This window comes from Hesperophylax consimilis, chromosome 20, assembly GCF_061612785.1.
Source record: "Hesperophylax consimilis isolate HC1 chromosome 20, BYU_Hcon_1.0, whole genome shotgun sequence".
In the NCBI taxonomy this organism is placed as follows: domain Eukaryota; kingdom Metazoa; phylum Arthropoda; class Insecta; order Trichoptera; family Limnephilidae; genus Hesperophylax; species Hesperophylax consimilis.
Genome location: NC_142855.1, coordinates 2,493,384 through 2,507,700, shown reverse-complemented (window position 1 = coordinate 2,507,700; position 14,317 = coordinate 2,493,384). Strand labels below are relative to the sequence as shown.

Here is a 14,317-nt window from a genome sequence, read left to right as displayed (position 1 = left end):
ATTATGAGTCATCATGTGTCTCGTCAAACTACCTTTTACAGAACATGAATAACTACAGTTATAGCATGAAAAAGGTTTTTCTCCATTATGAGTCATCATGTGTCTCGTCAAACTACCTTTTACAGAACATGAATAACTACAGTCATTGCATGAAAAAGGTTTTTCTCCACTATGAGTCATCATGTGTTGCGAATATTTACCTTTTACAGAACATGAATAACTACAGTCAGAGCACGAAAAAGGTTTTTCTCCACTGTGATTCATCATGTGTAACTTCAAAGATCGCTTTTCAGAACATGAATAACTACAGTCAGAGCACGAAAAAGGTTTTTCTCCACTGTGAGTCATCATGTGTAACTTCAAAGATCGCTTTTCAGAACATGAATAACTACAGTCAGAGCACGAAAAAGGTTTTTCTCCAGTATGAGTCATCATGTGTCTCGTCAAACTACCTTTTACAGAACATGAATAACTACAGTCATAGCATGAAAAAGGTCTTTCTCCACTATGAGTCATCATGTGTCTCGTCAAACTACCTTTTACAGAAAATGAATAACTATTGTCATAGCATGAAAAAGGTTTTTCTCCACTATGAGTCATCATGTGTCTCGTCAATTTACTTTTAACAGAACATGAATAACTACAGTCAGAGCACGAAAAAGGTGTTTCTCCACTGGGAGTCATCATGTGTAACTTCAAAGATCTCTTTTGAGAACATGAATAACTGCAATGGGCACATAAAAATGGTTTTTCTCCAGAATGAATGCGCAAGTGAAGTCCTAAGTTTGACTTGTAAAAGCAGGAGTAGTTACAATGAGAACAGGAGAATCGTTGTTTTACGGGTTGCATCTTCAGTCCTGTTAATAAATCAGAGAAAGATTAGGAATATAACGTTTTAAGTGTAAACAAAGTTAAATCATATAACATTAAAATAAATAAAAAGCACGAATTCTTCATTGTAACAGAGGAAATCGGTTTTACCTGTTGTCTGGGTAATTCTATCAAAGTGACCTAAGCATTCCTTTTTAATATCTGGCAGGTCAATTTCAATTTCCATATATGGAATCCCCCCACCATATTCTCCTTGTCGTTCTAGTTCTGCCTTGTTTGAAACATTTTTCACATTAATGCTACCTGTGAAAACAAAAAATCAATTTGTATGTGATATATTTATTCATTAATTTTAAGCCCGCGGGGATTTTTACGGGGAACTCAAATTTTAAAATGAGAATTAATTTTGAACATGAGAAAGATAATAAAAATAAAATTGCCAGAGACAAAAAATTTATGTTCAGTCAGATTTACAAAGAAGGTCTATAATATAACCCACAAAATTCACTTAGCTAACATAAAACATTTATTTATTTATTGAAATACAAACGGCACGACATGTGCCATAAACATAAATATAAAAATATAGTAAGTATAAGGAATTAAAGTACTTAAAGCTACAAGGTACAAAATATACAGCATATAAAATTTATAGATAAAATATAAATTTAAGTAAAAAGTGTAAAGATAAGTATAATTTACGGTGTAAAGTGTAAGGTTTAATATATTTTTTTTATAGTGAATACCTCACAAGAGTCCCAACTGCTCCCGTCTGGAGCCAGTGAGACTATGGCATCCCCAATTGGGTGATGTGTAAGGTATAAGTATAATTTACGGTGTAAAGTGTAAAGTTTAATGTAAAGTTAAGTTTATTATAAATTTTTTATTTTTTTTATTTTATTTTATTTTATTAGGAACATTAACAGGTTTATAACATAACATGCATAGAGAGAGAAAAAATAAGTAAAATAATTAGGTTATACCTGCCCTGGTATTGCAGAGGTGTGCTGCGGAAATAGTTCCAGTTTTGACAAAGCTCTTCAAAATGTCCCTGAAGTGTGGCACTGTGCCCTCTGGTTGGAAAAAAGCGGTAATTCACCCTATTCCCAAGAAAGGTGACCGCTCCAACCCGGCCAACTACCGCCCCATAGCGATCACATCAGTTCTGTCCAAAGTGATGGAACGTGTGATCAACGACAAACTGCTCACATACCTCGAGAAGAACAAAATAATCAACGACCGTCAATACGGATTCCGGCGGAACCGCTCGTGCCGTGATCTTCTCGCGTATGTGACGCATGTTTGGGGGCGGTGCCTGGAACGTCACGGTGAGACCCAAACGGTCGCACTAGACATATCCAAGGCCTTTGACCGGGTCTGGCACCGAGGACTTGTCAACAAATTGCCTTCTTACGGACTTCCCGCATCCCTGTGTACGTGGATTGCTGACTTTTTAAGGGATAGGTCGATTCAGGCGGTTGCTGACGGTTTCACCTCTTCCTCGCACTCCATAAATGCTGGCGTCCCACAGGGATCGGTTCTGTCTCCGACTTTGTTTTTGTTGCACATCAATGACCTTTTGACATGTGCACCGATTCATTGTTAAGCGGATGACAGTACAGTTCATGATAGCTTTTTGTTTGACAAGCCCCCAAAGGGCACACAAACTCCAACGGCTCGGAGGGCTTTGAAGCAGAGAATGGATGGTTATCTCGAGAGTATTTCCTCCTGGGGTAAAAATAATCTCGTCGAATTTAATGTTTCAAAGACCCAATCCTGTCTGATTACGTCTAAAAGGGATCCAAATGATAATCTAGTCTCCTTCAACGGAAGCAATCTTCCGAACAGGCCTTCCATTGATATGCTTGGTGTAACTATAAGTGACCAGCTCAGGTACGGGGGCTCCATCGAAGCTAGAGTAAAGTTGGCCTCTCAGAAGCTGGGCGTACTGTACAGGGCCCGCAGATACTTTAATAGTACACAACTGCTCACCCTGTACAAATCGCAAGTGCGCCCTACTGTCGAATTTGGCAGCCATCTCTGGTCTGGAGCCCCAAAATACCTGAAAAAAACCCTTGACTCTGTGCAGAAACGGGCGGTCCGTTTGATAGATTCCCCAATCTTAACAAACGGACTGCAATCTTTAGAGCACAGGCGTCAGGTAGGTATGCTGTCCTTGTTCTATCGGTATTACAATGGAAGATGCTCTGAGGAACTAGCGTCATTGATCCCTTCGGCACCGGTGCGTAGTCGGGATACACGCCAAACGCGCGCCCAACATTTGTACACAGTTGACACTTGTCACATGAGAACGGGTCGCTTCTATGATTCGTTCTTAAGTTCAACAGCTCGGCTGTGGAACGAACTGCCGGCCTCTGTGTTTCCTCCCTCCTACAACATGGGACTCTTCAAGACCCATGTTCACTCCTTCCTCTCCACAAAAAGACCCTCCACACAGCATCCCCAAAGATGACATAGGCCCTGAGGGAAATTATTTTCTTCAGGGCCTCCTGTGTGGAGTAAATATAAAAAAAAAAAAAAAAAAGGTTACAACCCAATAACCAATGTTCACATCATGCAATAAAGATAAAGAAGGTTAAAAAGCAATAAACAAACCAAGAAAACAAAGAAAGGTTAAAAACAAAGAAATGTTAAAAACAAGGAAATAATAAGAGAAAATGTATATATATATATATATATATGTACACGTATAAACACATACATACATATATATACATACACATGCATATACACATATAAATACATACGTACACACATACATATACATAATTGCATACATACATACGCATTCATACATGCATACATACATACATACACACACGTACATTTGATATTAAATACAAATAATATGTAAGAGTGATAATGAATAAATGATGAATGCAATGTATTAAATTTAAAAAAGGGTTAATTATTACAATACTCTGTTAAAAAAAATTTAAAAAGCTCCTAAAGTACACGACAGGATATCAGCATCAAAATAAGTTTTATTATAATGATTGCAAGTTCTTAGTAAGAAAGAATTTTGCCTGAGACTCGTTGAAGCAATTTCGATATGAAACAATGATTTGTCTCTAGTTTTCTTACTTGGGACTCTAATATTGATTGATGACAAAAGGGCTGGACAGTCAATATGACCACTCAAGACTTTGTGTAAGTAAATTATGTCCGCAGTGTCTCTCCTGCTTTTTAATGTTTTAAGTCCGTAGTGCTTGATAGAGCTTTCCATATCGTAATAACGTAATTGTCTCCTGAAGTTCAAGTGATGTACAAACTAAAGAATAAATTATAAAAAAACAAGTACCAAAGGTAAAACATGTCAGTATCACCCATGTATTAGTTTCCCATGTGTGAAACCGCTGTACCGGAAAAATTGGACAATGTAGTTGCGCTTATACATACTGTGTCGAGAATTGTGTTGCGATGTCATTAGCGAAAAGTAATACCTCGACATCGTCTAAGCAATTTGTCATATCGTTGATGAAAATGAGGGATAAAATCGGACCAATCTAAGTTTGTTTCCCTATCTAGAATAATGCGATGTCAAAGCGCATGAGACTATTCATGCGCTTTGACATCGCATTATTCTAGACAGGGATATAGACTTACATTGGTGTAAGATAAGAATAAAAAATTCCTCCGCTGCTCATCTTACCAAGGAATTCCTGCGTCGAGATGAGCAGCTTTACAATTATATTCAATAAAATAAGTTAAGTATATAACACATATAATAAAAACACATATATTCGTTTTTGACCACGATAGTTTTATTTTCACTCTACCGGTTTCGGAAGATCCCTTCCTTCGTCAGGAGAATATTTAAAACTGATCTACTACACAAAATATTGACACATAAATACAAAAATGTTAAGTGTTTGAGGGAGATGTGGACAAAGTGGAAGGGGTAATTACGGGAATTCCAGGAAGAACAGAGCGGTTAACTGGAAATATGTCAAGAATAGGACTATAAGACAGATTAATTTGGTTATTTATTATACTGGAGTTATTATTGAGGGATTTTCTGATTTCAAGTGCCTCTAAATTATCTAATTTTTTGCCTTTGTTACTACGGTGAAGAATTTTAACCCCTGTATCTTTACTAAAAGTATGATCGGTGGAAATGAGATGATTGGCAAACTCCGAAAAAATATTGTTATTTAAACATCTTCAATGTTCCGTGATTCTAATATTTATATTTCTAGTTGTCTTACCTATGTAGAACGATGGACAGTCATTGCAACATAGTTGGTAAATGCCTGAGTGGCTAAATTTGTGATCTTTATCTTTAGTATTTTTAAGTAATTATCCCAAGTTGTTATCAGTATAGAACGCGGGTTTAATGTGGGTAGGCAAATTTTTTGTACTTAGTGAAGAAAAATTGGATATGTATAAGATTTTACGCCATTGAAAGGGATTTATGATTTTATTATTAGTTTCAGGTGTACCAAATAAAAATTTATTCGTCGAAATGAGTTTAAGTTTCTTATTCAGGATTTTATCAATTAAGTGTGTCGAGTAACACATACATAGATGATTTACATAGAATATTTCTTTTTTTGATTGTTCCATTTTAGATGGCCAATTATCAAGCCGAGATATCTGATAATGTCTACACTTTCCGAAGATGGCTGATTTAAAGAGGAAATGCTAAAAGTTTTATATTTTGTTTTGGTCATGTTTAGGGTTAACAGGTTTTGATCAAGCTAAATTTTGACTGCACTCAATCCCGCCTCGCACTTAGCATAAGTTTTATCTCACGCATCACCAGCAAATACCAAAACATTGTCATCTGCAAACACAACTGAAGTACCCGAAAACGGCAGCTTTCAAATAATAATAATATTAATCATTATTTAAGAAAGTTTGCACATTACAACTATAAATACATATTATGATGTATATTGTACATTGATTTGTAACTTTTTTCTAAGTTTATAAAATTTACAGAAAAATACAAACATAATATGATGAAGGTAAAATAAAATAAAAGTACAGTTAGTTGAGGTTTCTCAAATACCGCGACACTAGGCTAGCCTGTGTTGAGGATACCCATACTTGTATTAGGATGTACACGCTCCATAGAGTGGTGACTTCAATAACTGCGAATTTGGGTGAATGCACCGGTAAAGGCCCTATTCTTCTTTTCGATCCAAGTTTTACAATATCTTTTTTTTGTGAATCACATTGTTTTATAATGTCTGTAAGAGTGTTGTAGAGTCTTGTAGCAAAGTTTTTCAGTCAAGTTTCGTTGACCAAACGTAGTATGTGTTATCGGTGTTTTTAGTACGTTTTTGTTTTTGCTTCGAGTACATCGTGTATTTGAACTTTTTTCGTAGTAATTATTTATATTTGAGTACATTTAAATAAGGATAGTTTTTGCATATAGCTGCCAAACATCAAACACATTATTAATATTAAAAATTAGGTTAAAGTCTGAAATAATTGAGAGACTAAACATTATTTAAAAAAAAAATTCTGACCCTCTTTAATTGGGTCTAGTGCAGATGAAGTGCCGCCTCCCCATGCTTTGATTCCATACTCAATAATAGATTGGGTCTAGTGCAGATGAAGTGCCGCCTCCCCATGCTATGATACCATACTCAATAATAGATTGGGTCTAGTGCAGATGAAGTGCCGCCTTCCCATGCTATGATACCATACTCAATAATAGATTGGCAGACTGCAAAATAAATCATTTTCAGGTGTTGTAAGCCTAGAAAGTTTCGTATGATTGTGAAGAAGTGCATGGTTTTTCTTATATTGTTTGCAATTATTTGAGTATGGAGATTCTATTTGAAATATGGGTCAATGGTGAGGCCGAGGTACTCCATCTGAGTAGAGCGCTCAATGTAGGGACACTGACAACATTCGTCGGAATTCAAACATGAGTGTATTCTAATAGAGGCATCGTCAGGAAGTTGACCAGTAATATTAATGCTTGATGTGACATATTTAGTTTTCTCGGTGTTCAGTGTAAGCGTATTTATAGCCAACAACTTTTTGACCATTCTTATTAGAGCGGAACGATTTTTTTTTCTTATTTTTATTTGGAATAGTTTTATTTAGTTGCCAATTGGCATCAATTACCTCATTGAATAACATATAACAATATTTAGTAACATATTCAAATATAGTTAACTAGCTGTTGCAATCAAATATTTCTTTTTTAATATACTTAGGCGCTGTGACAGAGGATCAAAGTGCGGGACGAAGCGGGGGTCGGCACGTGACAATCTACGAAATGCTGTGTTTTGTCTTAACTAGTGTGATAATTGTCTCAAGGTGAATGGTCGTGCGTAAATAATATTCAAGAGTATTACTTATTGATAAACCTTATTTAAGTGAATTAACATGACTTCTAGAAGACAAAATTTAAAATGCCCGACATTTGGTGTAAGTGCAGAGTTGTAAGAGAATATCCTACCTACGTATGAAAATGTGATGAAATTCTACGAATGGGTTCGACAAGACTTAAAAATAAAGAATAACACAACTGAAGAACCTAAGTATTTGAAATTTCCGAAATAGTTTGAACGAAAATTGAAGAATTGTGAATAAAATCTTCTATTCCAATTGTCACACACAAACGAATCTTACAGTTACTAAAAAAATATCACTCGAAGTGTTATAATTAGAAAAAGTCTTTGAAGAAATTAAGGAAGAAAAGTTAAAAGAGTTCAGAGTACAAAGTAGAAATTTTTTGAAATAGCATGAGGCATTTGTTTACCTATTTGGATCGCCCTACTGCAGGACCAAAATCATTTGCAGGTCAAATTGGTAAAGCATTAGAGATATGCGAGAAGCTGCCGTTGGCAAACTTTGAGAAGATAGAAGATGAACTACCTCCAGAAATATCAACAGATCTCAGTACAGACCAGAAATATATACAAGAAATGACTACTGCTGTCATAAATCGATCCTGCACTTCTGATTTATTACAGAGAAGCCCAGGTAAACTACCCCATGCCCGCTGGTTGACAAGAGCAAATCGCATACTGCATTTGTATATTTCTACAGAAAATCCACAACAATATCTTGTGACTTTAGCAACGTTTGTCGTATCATATCATACGCTCCTGTCGGGTTTGCTATCAAAACACATTCATCCTGCAAAGATGGTTCAAATCATTTATGGAAGCTTATTAACAGCACTAGATATTTGTCCAACTAGTTGTAAGCGATAGTGGACCCTGTTATAATTCGAAATAGTTATTTTGCTCATCTAGAAAACTTGTTGTTGAGTATGATAACAGATTCACGTAAGCACATTAGAGAACTCGATGCAAGACGCATTTTAAAGGCTCGTCAAGTTTATAAAAAATCTGTTTCGCGCATTTTTGAGGTGCCAAAAATGGACTTAAATGCATGTTCTTACATAGACATGATTGAATGGCAACAAAATATATACGAACCCCCAATACTGATGAATATTTCCGATGAGCAGTTACAAGATCTTATTGAAAATGAAGAAGATACAGTGTTGGAGTTTATGAGACTGCCTTGCCACACCCAGGCTGTGGAAAGATCTGTAAAAGTTGTGACAGAAGCAGCTCTAAGTGTATTCGACAAGATAAGACGAGAGGGATTTATAAAATCAAAAATTAGCATCTCGTAAACTCATGCCAAAGTTTGAGCCGAAAAGGGATTTTGCCATAAATTTTTTTGTTATTCATACCAACATAACTTTCTGAACCTGTGTTTATTTTTGAAATAAATGTTTTTATTAATTATAATCTACTTTTATTTTATCATTTTATTAATTAAAATCTACTTTTATTTTATCATTTAATGCATGATATATTTTATTTATTTATTATTTTGTTTATAGAGTGTTAAATACAAAACGTCTATAAAACCTTCAAAAAAATGTCTATGGCGGGAACTCAAGCTGGCGAGCTAGAACTTCCAAATTGAGAAGTGTTATTTGCAATTACATAAAGCAACTTTTACCTGGTTTTCCAATTCGAATTTCGAAAAAAAAAAATCATATAGAAGTGTTCCGCCCTAATGCTTATGTCCGTTTCAGTTTTTTTATAAGCAGCTAGCCAGGTGTCAGCTTCAAACAGTAAGACGGTGTCATCGGCAAAACTAACGATTTTCCTCCGAATAATAATGTTGCATAAGTCGTTTACAACAGGAACAGAGACAGACCTAAAATTCTATCTTGTGGTATACCGTAGTTAGATGAACAGGTGTTGCTAAGTATGTTATTTATTTTAACTTGTTGCTGGCGTCTATTAAGGTAGCTTTTAAAAAAGTTGAGTTCGTTTCCCGTAATACCGATTTGTTCAATTTTGTTCATTAATTTACTGTGTGATATTGTATCAAAAGCTTTAGAAAGGTCTAAGAAGATTGACATACATTTTTTTCTTTTATCTAGGCTTTTAACAATAAAATCTGTGACAGCGGCAATAGCGTCCGAGGTACTCTTATATTCTTGAAACCCGTATTGATTTTATGAGATCAGTTTATGGCTCACGAGGAATCTTACCAGCTGTGAGTTATGACCTTTTCAAATACTTTCGATAGGCTTGTTAGTAGGGTTATTAGTCGGTAAATATTTATGTCTGTCTTGTTTCCTATTTTATGTGAAGGAATAACGATACCTTGTATGTTTGTTCTGGTTTGAGGGGAAGTGCCTTTAATAATGGTGAAATGTCTTTAATATTAATCAAAAATTGGAACTTACACACTACCCTGAGGAACACAATATACAATTGATTTTTTTGAACTAATGTGACCATTTATCGTTACTCTCTGTGATCTACTTCCAATCTAAGTTCTGACCCAATACACTATAGCTTTATTAACAATACCCATTTAGCTCAGTTATTATAGGAGTAAACCATGGGATTCAGTGTCAAATGCCTTGGACAAGTCTAAAAAGATAGCCATTGCTTTTTTGTCAACATCTAGAGCTTCTACGACTGAGGTGATCATTTGTAATGCTTCATCACCAGTTTCCATATTCTCCCGTAAGTCAAACTGGTTATCTTTATATAAATATAAGTCATTAACTTAATTTCTCTATTATATTTGTTAAGGTGTTTACCATAAGTCGATAGTTATTAACTATCGTAGTATAATTAAAGTAGGATGGGATTTGTTTTTTAGTATTTTCTCCAATATGTTTGAAAACGTATTGAGTAGGTTTATTGGTAAATAGTTGTATATTACATTTTAAAATCCTTGAAATATTGTTAAAACAATAGCTTGTTTGCGACCTGTGGGGAAAACGCTTCCAGTTATAGACAGATTGACAGGTATGTTAGAGGAATGATAAGTACTTTAAAGAGATATTTCATTGCATTGGTTGTGATTAAGTCCTCCAAAGATACATTTCATTTTAGGGAAGAAATAGTGTTTTTGATTTCATCGGTGGTGATTTTTATGACTAGAGCTTCTTTCCCTGCTCAGAAGGTTCGTTTATTTGTATTGCTTCATCACATTGCATAGCTTGCTTTGCTAAATTCGGTCTTATATTTATTATAAAATAAATGAGAAATTCAAGAAATTGGTCAGAATTATCAGCGTATCTCCTGGGGACATTGTTTATATTGAACTAGTCAATTGTTGTAACTTTGGTAGATTTAGAACTGGTTATTGCATTACAAAGAGAGATTAAATAAATGCTTAAATGGGCACTTGATGTAGGACTACTTGTTAATGTTAAAAAAACAATTATGGTTATGAATAAATAACTTTTAAAATAAAAATAACTAAATCAACTTTTCTTGCTTTGTGAAAAAGTTTTTTGCTTTGTGATGGCATCATTTATTTTAGTAAAAGTTCAAAAAACTTTGCTTACATCACATAATTTTTATAAAAACAATCTAATTGTTTCGTGGGCAATGTCCTCTTCTACAGGAGCACACTACTAATACTGTAATAATAAAAATTAATTTAAGAAATATGAAGGACCCCAGATGTCAACTTCAAGAGTGATCCTTCAAAAAGGATAAAACGTTTACTCTTGAGCACCTTCAGTACGGCGTTTTGTTGTTTGCAGCCAATGGAATAATGCTTTATTGCATCAATATTGTGTTTTCAGTGCATTGTAATTAATTGAACTTTATTATATCCCAAATAAGGTAAGGTTGCAACATGCGATTTGTGAGTATAAGTTAAAAGATTGCTGTAATACTTATATAGGTACAGTAAGAGAGGACGTTATGAACAAGTATATTATGTCCTGTCTTATGTGCAATATTTCAAAACGGACAAGGATTCCGAACATCAGTATTTAACAACCTACATTTCAAAAATAATGTGCAACGCAACTTACTGGCTGTCCGAGCACTCTCCGCATTCTGCAAACATTCCTTCTTTACATCTGGGAGGTCGAAATCCATATCCGCATAAGGCATTTCACCTCCATTGTCTTCCCGGGGCACTGGTTCCGTCTTGATGGATACATTCTCTGGATTAAGTTGATCCATGGCTCTGTTGTGCACAAAACATATGTCAATAATGCTTTATTGCATCCATTGAAACTTCCCTAAACTGAACGTTGTTTTAACGTCCAATTTGTATGAGATATGAATATTATCTTTAGGTTTTAATATTTTCCCAAGCAATGGAATCTACTGTAAAAATATTTTCAAATTAGGATATACTAGTGACATTGAAGATAAGACGATTGAAATCGGTTGTGAGAATCGTCGTCAATCGTCGGAATACAATAATCTAACGCTATCTTCCACTATATTTCTATATAAAACGATATAACCGTATTTTGGATAATGAATCTGCTACTAACAAAATGTAATGGATTTTTTTAGAATTAGTGACAATTTCAATCATTGCCTTCGTAATACAATTCTTAAAAAAGTAGACGTCAAAATTGACAGTTCAAACGTTACTCAACCAAAAGGTCATATGGCGTAATAAGTTAAGCTAGATCGCACCAACATTTTGAACCGCCGACAGAATTATTATTATACCGAGAACGGTGTATTAATAATTCAGTCGGTGGTTTTGCCTACTCACAATCCGGATTTATAAAGTCCGATTGTGTCGTGGGCCTGACATTGCGCGTATACACAACCTACTTTACTGTGGGAAAGGAGGCCTTTTGAGGCCTCAGCACGGGTAAGCCACCCAGTGAGGCCAACATTACTAAATTGTACTAAGAAATGTAAAATATTGTACCAAAATAAAAAGGAACAAACCAAATGCAAACGGCGATTCGCGTGTTCAGGTTCACATGTATACGCGCGAAGACATATCGCAGTTGTGGATTTGTAGAAAATATCAGCGTTAGAACTTACCAATAACTAACACAAGCGATGATACATTTAACTACGTTAGGAAAACAGCGTAAGTAATATTATTTAGAATTAGAGTTCAAAAACAGGATGCAACGACAAAAGCATGCGTCAGCGGTAATTTTTAGGTTATACTGATAATACATAGACAAAATTAAAGTCATAGACTATAAACTATCATTTATATTTTCATTCGAGTTTTATTTTATTTTGTAGCGCTTATGCATACAGTATGCAAGGTTTGGTAACACGAGGTTATTTTGACGATGCTACTTTGCCCACGTGTTTAACATGTTCTATTGTTAAACTGTTTCCGAACTAACTCTCTGGGAGAGCGACCCTCTCTATAAATATGGTGGATGCCAAATGAGCTATTCATCGAAACCTACAAAGAGTTTACAAGGTTTTTACCTCAACACTGACCAAGAATATATAAGGAAAGTTTGACTGATTACATGATGATTTTATTAAATACAAGCTCTTGAGAAAACGTACTTTCGCACGCAAAATTCCCAATTGTTCCCTTGTGACATAATTATTATCTTTTCTTTTGCATAAACAAAAACTCTACTAAAAACAAGGTAAAATAATCTGTCAGACGTGTTTATTAGAAATAAACATTTTCATTTTTAAATATACGGATTTTGGAATCTAAAATGTATTTTGTGTATACAAAAACATATCAATGAAAGTTCACATTTTTAAAGCACATTCCTAATTATAAAAAAATTCTCAATGAAACTCCCATTTCACTTTTTATCTTGTTGATACATTTTTTTATAACGTTTAAAAAATATCATTTATTTTTAATATAAAAACATTTGATGATATTGCTTTATATTTTTAACATCGTTTTAATTATATTTTATAAAGAAACAAAAAAAAAAACAAAAAAGAACCAAAAAAATACACAAAAAATTCACGTCCTCAAGGGAACTTTAAGAATAACCTTTTGAATTTGCATTTGAATCTTTGTTAAAGGCTTCAGGCAAGTATATGTGGCCAAACCTCAACTGATAATACCATATTCAACGGATGATTGTACTAGAACACAGCAAACTTTTTTCAGTTCTTTTCTATTTATAAGATCCCTAACATTTTTTAAGAAATAGATGAGTCTTTTCAGTTTTGTCGATAGGTTTGCAAAATGTATATTTAATTTATGTATTGGCAACTCTGCCAACAACTCTTCCTAATTGAACATGTCATAGTGAGAGTGCCTCCAGACCAGTGTTTCCCAGCCTTCTTTATGCCATGCCCCACCGTAGTCTTTTCAAAAGTCAGATGCCCCACCGGCATCTTTTTTTATGAAACAGCAGGTAAATTTTAAAATCATAATGTAATATGTTTGTAAACATATGAACCCCTAATGAAATTGAATAAAACCTTTTCTAATACATATATTACAACTGAAATTAAATTCTGATACGCTTGCTACAAATAAATTTTATGGCCGGATCTAACTTATTTGATTTCAGTCTTAGGTCCCCTCTATTAGTTATTTCCAATCGATTTAGTTTTTTAATGAGTAAATCGCTTATGGCGCTAAAACCACATACCACCAAATAAGTTACTCATACGAGGACTCAGGATAAAACATTCTCATTTTCTTCTGTCATTATTCATTTTCACAGAGGTCACAGTTTTTGCAACACGATCTCACTCATTCTAAAGAAACTTTCTTCTTATTTTCTTACTGTGATTATTCATGGTCAAGCATAATAAGACACATTCACACTCATACTAAGAACCCGTCTCGTTTCTCGTGTTCTTTCTGTAATTATCCATGTTCGCAGATGGCAAGCTTAATGGCAAACATTCGCATTCATACTAAGGCAAAACCATTCTCATATTCTTATTGTAACTATTACTGTTCACAAAAGACAAACTTGACTCACATTCGCATTCACACTAAGGATAAACCGTTTTCATGTTCTTACTGCAATAATTCACGTTCACAGAAGTCACGTTTAATTAGAAACAATAGCACTCATACTAAAATAAAACAATTCTTACTGTAATTATTCATGTTTATGGAAGTCAAATTTGACGATCCACATTATCACTCATATTTAGGATATACCATTCTCATTTTATTAGTGTAACTATTCATGTTCACAAATGTCAAGCTTAAAAAGACACATATTCGCACTCATACTAAGCAAAATCCATTCTCATGTTCTTACTGTGATCATTCATGT

General features: G+C 34.4%; 1 long non-coding RNA gene across 1 annotated transcript; it reads right to left on the bottom strand.

The window, feature by feature from the left end:
- Window positions 1-695: 695 nt before the first annotated feature.
- On the bottom strand, window positions 696-11,253 carry LOC149413906 (uncharacterized). The gene is made up of 3 exons (XR_016304093.1): window positions 11,135-11,253; window positions 982-1,134; window positions 696-857 (listed from the first exon to the last, which is right to left on the bottom strand). It is a non-coding gene; the product is annotated as an uncharacterized LOC149413906 (long non-coding RNA).
- Window positions 11,254-14,317: the final 3,064 nt, after the last annotated feature.